The sequence below is a fragment of the Perognathus longimembris genome, unplaced genomic scaffold, assembly GCF_023159225.1.
Source record: "Perognathus longimembris pacificus isolate PPM17 unplaced genomic scaffold, ASM2315922v1 HiC_scaffold_5281, whole genome shotgun sequence".
NCBI classification, from domain to species: Eukaryota; Metazoa; Chordata; class Mammalia; order Rodentia; family Heteromyidae; genus Perognathus; species Perognathus longimembris.
Window position 1 is genome coordinate 17,875 of NW_025960691.1, and position 6,532 is coordinate 24,406.

Here is a 6,532-nt window from a genome sequence, read left to right on the forward strand (position 1 = left end):
AGCCCCCCAAACTGTTGTTGACTTGCAGTTTGCAAACTCTTGTGGGCTGTGGAATATTCTTTCCATGCCTACCATATTTGGGTGTCATTTATTTCTCCCTTCAACCCTGAAAGGCTTTCAGGTGAGGAAAAAGCACCATGCATGTGTGGGAGGAAGGATCAGCCAATCCCCCAGGGCCTCTGATCCCCCCTTCCTGCAGCATGTCCTGTGCTCAGGTGACAGAAGTGATGCAGGTGGCTGGCTCCCCGAGGTGTCCCCTACAGTTGCTTCCTTCCACATGAGGCTGGAGCTGTGCACAAGTGACCTGAGTGCAAAGCCTGTCACTAGCAACAGAGTTCCTCCCTGTCAGCCTCTGCCAGCTCTGTACTGGCCTTCAGAGGAGAAGGGAGGAGGGGAAAGGAAGGAGATGAGGAGACAGGGAGCAGAAAGAGAGAGGAAGGAGGGCATGAGGAGAAAGAGGAGGGAGAAAGAGGAGCAAGGGCCAAGGAGGAATGGGGGAGAGGGAGGAGGGGAGAGGGGAAGTGAGGAGCAATTAGAGGGGAGATAGGGAAAAGGGAAAAGGAGAGAAGAGGAGGGAGAGAGGAAGAGGGAGAGAGAGGGAGAGGGCAAGAGAGACAGAGGAGGGGGGAAGAGGAAGAGGAGCAGGGGTGAGGGGCCTGGCATCCTGGAAATCCTATCTGGAACCCCATGGACAGTGGTGGCCTGGTTGTCTCTAGTGTTTGTTTCCTCTCTGTGGCATCCACTGTTTTAGGAAAAGGTTCAACAACAGTATCCCCACTGCACCCTGCTGTTCATTTCAGTTCTCCACATTGGAGGTCTGGCTCTATTGCTGAGAGCTCTCTCTCTCTCTCTCTCTCTCTCTCTCTCTCTCTCTCTCTCTCTCTCTCTCTCTCTCTCTCTCTCTCTCTCTCTCCCTCCCTCTGTCTCTGTCTCTCTCTCTGTTTATGGCTGACTGAGGAGCCTGGTTGAGAATTGGGCACCCACCCCACTGACACACTTGCCATGGGATTCCCCAAACCACTGTGGGGCATTCGATGTCTGCCCCTGGTTGCCCATTTCCACAACCCCCCTCCTGACAGAGGCCCCAGTGCGAGGCCGGGCCATGGCAGCTCCTCTCTCCTTCCAGTGATGCACACAGAGCTGACAGGCAACATCATCCCGCCCTGCCCCCTCTGCAGGTGTGCACACATCTATCTGGACGAACCTCTCCAACCACATCCCACAAATGTCCGGACTCCCACCCTGCAGCCCTGGGCTTGGTGCCTAGACCCCCACCCTCCACAAGTCCTGCGCCACCCAGCAGCCACGGGGCCTTCACTACGAGGGACAAACCTCAGCGTTGCCTGCCCAGAGCTGCTGTCCAGAGCGAGTTGATCACCCAGCTGGAATGCCGGGGTTTCTGGACTGATTCCTAATGGCTATTTATGCTCGTGCATGGCTCCTCCTCCTCCTGCTTAGGAAATGCTGGCAGGGAAGGTCAGTGGCCTGTCACTTCCTGTGAACTGCAAATCTCTGGGGATAGCCAGGGACAGGAATCTCCTCCCCACCCTAAGATCTGTTCTGTAAAAGAAAAAATCACAAGCACCACCACCACTCTACCCCTTGCTCAATGTGCTTGTTGATCATGAAATGCTCATAGAGGCACATGGGAAAACCTATGTATGTAGGAAAAAAGACGGGAGAGCTATGCAATTCACATATTGGTGCACTTATTTTGAAGTCACTTTCTAAAATGACCTGTGTGGAAATGAAAGCCCCTTGTACAAGTACTTAAAGATGATTTTTTTAGTGTAAAAGCAGACACATCTTTATTTGTACACCCGCATGTGTGCATTTGTGCCTGTGTGGGCGCGTGTGTTGTGTGTGTGTGTGTGTGTGTGTGTGTGTGTGTGTGCTATGTTTCTCGTGGTTATTTAGGTACAGTAGGGTATCCTTCCCCGGGCTTGGTGGGCCTCTGCACTCTGCCCCTCCTGACATGGGAATCTAGAGGGGCGGGGCAGGGTGTCCAGAGATCCCTTGCTAGGGGTCCCCAATCCCCAGGTTCTCTGGGTCTTTGGGGCCTCCTTTGCCTTGGCCTCCTTCCTCCCCTGCCTCCATGGCTGCTTCAAGCTCAGTAACTTTGAAGTTCAGGTCTCCTCCTACTTCACCTTGGGCCTGCCTTGGGCTCCTAACCAAACGGTCTTCAATGACAGCACCTGAGAAACCTGGTGGAATCCCTCCAGGTTCCACAATGTCAGGTCTGGAAACCTCTGGATTAGCAGACCTGATAGCTTGGGCCTGAGGGCTTTGGTCTGTTTCCTGAGGCTGCTACTCACTACCTGTGTGACCTCTGGTCCTTATGTCTGGCCTTCCTTATGTCTAACAGGAGAGATGATGGGAAGGAAGCAGGCAGCACATTCTGAGAAATGCACTGCTGGCTACTGTCCAGCTTGGATATACAGCGTGGACTGTCCTTTCAGAGACAGATGAGGTTGGGTCCCAGTGGCTCACATCTGTAATCCTAGGTACTTAAGAGGCTGAGATCTGATCATTGTGGTTTGAGGCCACCCAGGCCAGAAGGTCTGTGAGACTCTTGTGTCCATTCACCAGCAAAAAGCCAAAGGTGGAGCTGTGGCCCCACTAGTAGAGTGCCAAACTGGAGTGAGAAAGCTAAGCAACAGTGCCCACATCCTCAATTGAATACACACTACCAGCCCACTCACAAACACACACATCACAAGTATTTGGTTTAGATCCATCCTTCTTTGAATAACTGTTTTATGTTCTTTAGGACTCTGAATATTGCCACCGTTGAATAAATATTTAAGTACATTATTTAGTAGAATTGAGGATACAACTTTTGCTTGTAAATGGACTCCTGCTTGCTAAAGTGGTTTGGTATTGTAGCTCCACCTTGTCCTGAAGCCAGGCTCCTTCTGTCTCATTTCTATGCCACACCTGTGGATTCTGCAGGCGCCATGTATACAGGGTGCTTTGTGGCACAGTGCTTTCCAGGGATCAAGAGAAAGGAAGGGAAATTGCAGAAAAGCAAAGCACAGGCCATCTATGGCAGCACCTTCTAGAACCCTCCAAAGCCGGGTCCGCCTCTTATGACAGGGGATGTTTGGAGCTGGACTCCTTAGGTCGCATCCAGCCACTCTCTCTATCAGATCCGATTCGAATTGTGTAATAGCGAATGGCAGAGTAAGGAGAACACACATTACCTAGAAGCCACTCAACCTTTCCAGAGCCCTCCCTCTCTCCTCCCCACCCCTCCACCCTACTTTCCTTGGAAGTCATTTATGGTCAGCCCTCTGATTAGGCCCACCGAGTCTTCCCACCAGTAGTCACAGGAGTGAGCTTGGATGGGGGAAACTTTGTTCCGAGCCAAGAATGTAAGAAGGACTCAGAAGAGACACCCTGAGCAAGAACCAACAACCAGTCTCAGCCCCGCTTGGATTCCTGACACTGTGAGACAATATGTATTTATTCTCACAAGTTGTGGTGCAGGAAGGGGGGATCCGAGGCCCTGGGGGCTTGTCTGATCCTTCCCCCCACACATGCACTCTGCTTTCTCCTCACCTGAAGGCCTTTCCAGCCTGAAGGTGGAAAAAATGGCCACACCCAAACCTGGAGGGCTGGAAAAAAGATTCCACAGCCGCTGGATCTTTTTGCCAACTGCAAATCAATAAACATTGCCAGGGCCATGCGAGCTGCAGGTCCAGCCCAAGCAGGCTTGCGTGCTGCCCTCAAATAATCTGCACTACATTTAGGAGCTGGCCTGGCCGGGTCTAGGCGCTGTGCTTCATGGAGAGCCCGGCAAGTGTGCAGAGCTCTCAGACTGCTCTGGAGACAGGGAGGAGACAAAGAAAAACAACTTCCTCCTTTCTAATCTTTTCCCCTGCCTTGCCTGCCAGGCTCCTCCACTATACACCACACACACACAACACACACACACACACACAGGCACAAATCACGCGTGTGCACATTCACTCAAGCACGCGTGCACACAGACACACACAGTAGCAATGATATCATTTTTCCTCCTTGGTAGAAAGAAACACAGGACCTGTTGAGTAACCACAACAGCACCTTCCAGAACCTTCCCTGGGAGATCACACAGCCAACAGAGGGTAGAGGGTCAGAATGCAGGCAGAGTGGGAGGCGGTAGGAGATGGCGGCTGGGGGCACCAGCTGCTCCTCCCAGGCTTGAAGGCTTCTTTCTTTCCAGAATGAAGGGAATGGCGCTGGCCCTGGTTCTGGTGGCTGTGTGCTGCCACCCGGGTGGCACAGTGGACGAGGAGAGCCCAGTCCGGGAGGAGCAGAACAAGGTTATGCAGGCGGACATGCTCAGCCCCTTTGACATTGCCAACACCCAATTTGCCTTGGAACTCTACCAGCGGGTGCTCCTCACGAGTCAAGATGAGAATTTCTTCTTCAACCCCATGAGCATCTCTACCAACATGGCCTTGCTCGGCCTGGGGGCCCGAGGAACCACCCTGGCAGAGACCATGAAAGGCCTGAAGTTCAGCCCCACACAGAGCCGCGTGGCCGACATCCACCGGGGCTTCCAGCACCTCGTGCGCACACTCAACCAGCCCCGCGAGCAGCTGCAGCTCAGCATGGGCAACGCCATGTTCACCCGAGAGCAGCTGGAGGTGCTGGCCTCGTTCCTGGACGATGCGCGGGCCCTGTATGCGGCCCAGGTTGTTCCCCCCCCACCCCGACTTCGAGCAGCCAGCAGCCGCTGAGCAGCTCATCAATGACTTCGTCAGGAATAAGACCCACGGGAAGATCATAGACCTGATCCGCAACCTGGACCAGGACACGGCCCTGATTCTGGTGAATTACATCTAGAACCCTATCCTAGAACTCACTCAACTTTTCCAGAATTCTCCCTGTCCTTCCCAACCCTCCCCCTCCTTTCTTTAAGTCATGTTTGATCAGCCCTCTGATTTGGCCCACAGAGAATTCCCACCAATAGTCACACGAGTGAGCTTGGATGGGAAACTTTGGTCCTGGCCAATAATAAAAGAAGGGATCAGAAGAGACACCCTGAGCAAGAACCATTAGGCTCAGCCTCTTTGGATTCCTGATGCTATGAGCCAATATGTGTTTATTCTTGCAAGCTGTGGTGTTGGATTGTTTCTTTCCTGGCAGCTCATGACTCAGCCATGTACACTGCCCTTTCCTTGGCTCATTATATCAGAAGAGAGATTTGAAGATTTCAGAAGACAGCCAGACTATGTGATAACACTAACCCTGGGCAGATATCTTATTTGATGTGAGTCCCATTTTTCATCTTGTGAATTCGCTTTCCTTCCCTCATCCCACAGATGTCTCAGGACTTGGATTGTAGTCCTGGCCTTCATGATTGTTCTCTTCTCTAGGCTTAAGAGCTGTCCCCGCCTCCAGCAGACATGGGTCGTATTGACTGTTCTTTCTGCTCTACAGGGCAGAAGACAAATCCAGGAGGTCACTAGTCGGAATGAGAGCAGGGATGCTGAACCTCCAGTCCACGCACTCACCCTGTCCAGCGAGCACAGCCCACTCCTGGCTGACCTGTGCCCAGCATGGCTGACACAGCAGCCCCTGGGCTTCCGTTCCCTGCTGAGGTCATACGGGGGAGGAGGAGGCTGGATGCAGCCAGCTCAGAGCCTGGTCCTCTTCTGTGGCAGCCCACCGCAGGGCCTTGGGGAAGGCGAGGACCTGAGGCCTGGATGTCGTGATCGTATGCACTGTGCTTCTGTGCATGCAAGGATTCCATTGGATGTGGAAGGGATGGGGAGGGGCATGCCTGGTGATCTTCTGTGACACCTCCCAGGACCAGAAGGGCTGCAGGGACATTGTGTTTCAAGGCCTCCATCAACCACAGGGGCCTCTGGAGTGGCTCCCCAAAGCAGAACCTCACATTCTTCCAATGAACCACAATTCTATCCCCAGTGGTTTGGTTATATCTTTTCTTGTCTTGTTTTTTAGGTTTGAGACCTGGCCCCAACTTGGTTATCTGATGCTTTCACTCACTGGCTAGCACTCCACCAACTGGGCCACGACTCCCACTCCTGTTGGGAACTTCTTGAGGGCTGGAGAACGGACTGGCTGGCCAGAGGCTCCTATTGGCAGGAAGGTGGGGCTCTCGGGACAGAAGGCACAAGGTCAGATGACCACAGGGGTCCGGCCAGCTCTTGTCACTGTGAGTGTCTGAGCTCACAGTGGATTGAGGGAGATCCTTTTCCAGGGTTGGGGCAGGGTGCGAGTTCTGGGGCATGGCTAGACCAGAGACACAGAGGAAATACCCAGATGAAGGAGTCTTTGAGCAGGGACAAGTAGCAACGGGACTTTATGGTAATGCAGTCTATTCAGAGTCCCAGGACACTGGAAAATCTTGATTCACAAGAAGAGTTTGGAATGGCCCCAAACCTGAAGCCCTAGCCTGAGTTTCCTGGGGAGTGTAGGGCTGGATAAGCTGAACAAGGAGAGACGTCATCTGTGGGGTGAATCACTGAGGCCGCCTGGGCAGCACAAAAGCCGTCAGCCTGGGCAGCCCTGAGCA